The following is a 2500-nucleotide window of genomic DNA, read 5'->3' on the forward strand; positions in this document are numbered from 1 at the left end:
CTCTTCTTTTTTCTTCTCTCTCTTCTTCTGTCATATTCACATTCACTTCCTTCTTCTCCTTACTAACAAAGAACTCCGTCTCCATCTTCCTTCTCTTCCTTCTCTCTTTCTTCCTTATTTACATTCAGTTCCTTCTTCTCCTGACACAGTATCCTCTCCTCACCATCTTTATTTTCTTCTTCCTCTTCTTTCTTCACGTTCACTTCCTTCTCTTCTCACTGTTTCTACTCGTTCTCCCGGCCTTTCTTCTTGTTTTCTGCAACGTTATTCTTGACAACAATGGAAAGGGCATCTGGTTAAGACATTAGACCATTTTATTCGTATTACGTATGGCAGCACTACTGAAGATTTACCATGACGATATAAAAGCCTTGTATTTCGCAAGATATGATACCATCGCAAAGATGTCGTTGATTTTAATGAGAGGTCGCCATCAGAACAAGACCATAGACAATGAAATCTATATGGTCATATTGAAGATCTATGTGACTATACAGAGGAGGGGGAAACATTTGGAGAAGTTATGTCTATGGATATAAAAGGGAATAAATGGACCACTTTCCTGTCCGCATACTCAGAGAGTTATTCTGACTTCCTGCAATCTTGGTGACATGTTTTAAGGTTTGAATCCCAACGTTCAGACAAAGAAATATTTAGAGAATATTCCCTGATAGCCCACATTTGATTCCATTTTGTTTACTTCTAGATTCATATTTTGAATATATTACCTCTGTTATTTTCCTATCTACGGATATTATACATCTTTATTTTCTTCGATGTTGGTCTCGACTACAAGGCCCCCCTAACTGATTCGCTTTCCATCATATTTCATAAAGGCAAATTGAGTAGTAATATTGAAATAACGAAATCAGAAGTGACAATACAAGTTCCATCTTTATCTTCGGCATACAGAATATATATATATATATATATATATATATATTATATATATATACATATATACATATATATATATATATATATATATATATATATATATATATATATATATATATATTAGTATAAATGGGCAGTAAGTTTTCTTGTAGACATGTTCGATTGAAGACCAGAGCTAATTCAATATCCACTATCTTCTTAGTGATTTTCTCAATTTTTCTAATAGTTTGTTTGATTCTTGAGGGGAGGTCAAACACAATACTTCCGAGATCCATGATGTTATTGTAACAAAAACATAACACAAAATATAAATACAAGCTTTCGGTTGAGTCATCCAACCATCTTCAGGTAAGTGAGATTACATATACAGAACAGGAGTTTAAATACAAGTAAAAAGGGGGGAACTAGGAGAGTTAGGAGTCAGGTACTGGACGGAGGTGAGGTCTTCGTATCAACAGGACGTCGCTGGACAGCTGGTCACGGTAGCCGGACGTTTGGGCCTTGTTGCCACGCAGCCTCGCTGTGTAGTTGTAAGGTACTAACTGTGTCTGTCTGTATATTAATGATAGGAGTGTATTGTGTAATGTAGACTCTTTCTAAGATGTGTAGTTTCTTGGTGTTGTTACATTGTTTAAGTATTTTTGTGTTGTTGACTAAATCTTGTCTGTTTGGAGTTTTGTTGTGTGTTTGTGTCATGTGTTTGCGTATGCTTCCTTCACGGGCGTGCATTGTGAGTCTCCTGCTCACAGAGGTAGTGGTAACACCAATGTAAGAAGCATTGTGGAGAAGTTTGCAACCTTCTTCTGGGCAGGAGAATTGGTATACCACATTAGTCTGTTTGAGGAGAGAGTTGTTTTTAGTCATGTTATTTTTCATGATAAGGTTAGAGATTTTTGTGTTTTTGTAGTATATGATGAGGGTCAATTTGTCGTGTGGGTTGGTGCATGTGACGTTACGTGCGAGGATGTCTTTGAGGACACGTTCGTCTGTTTTGTGTGCTGGTGTCATTTGGTTTTTGTAATAAACTGTGTGTGTGGAATGTGTGTTGTTTTGTCCGTGTTGTGTTGTGTTGCGTGTGATGAAAAGTCTCGTCTCTTTGTCAATGAGAAAGTTGGGAAAACCGTTGTTAATGAGGATTTGTTTAACGCGCATTATTTCAGAGTGAAAATTTTCCCAGGAAGAGCAGTTTTTATATGCGCGTCGAAGGTATGCCCGAATGACACTGAGTTTGTACCGCTGGGGGCACTCGCTCGCTGCATTCAGGCATCTTCCGGTGTCAGTGTTTTTCCTGTAAACAGTGGTCTTGTATTTGTTATCTTGAGTGTGGATGAAGACGTCAAGGAAGGGAATTTTGTTGTGTATATTAAGTTCATAGGTGAAGTGTAGTACAGAGGCTGCTTCCATGGCTAGCTGTAGGTCTTTCAGGTGGGACTCACTCCTAACTTCAGTAAAAATGTCGTCGACGTATCTACAGTAGGAAAAGGGTCTTAGGACGGGGTCTTGTAAGACTTGGTTCTCTAAATCACACATGTAGAATTCGGCAAAGGTACACCCTAAAGGTGAACCCATTGCGACTCCTTCCACTTGTAGATATAGCTGGCCG

This window comes from Oratosquilla oratoria, chromosome 27 (genome assembly GCF_046742065.1).
Source record: "Oratosquilla oratoria isolate Oo_2021 chromosome 27, ASM4674206v1, whole genome shotgun sequence".
Taxonomy (NCBI): Eukaryota; Metazoa; Arthropoda; class Malacostraca; order Stomatopoda; family Squillidae; genus Oratosquilla; species Oratosquilla oratoria.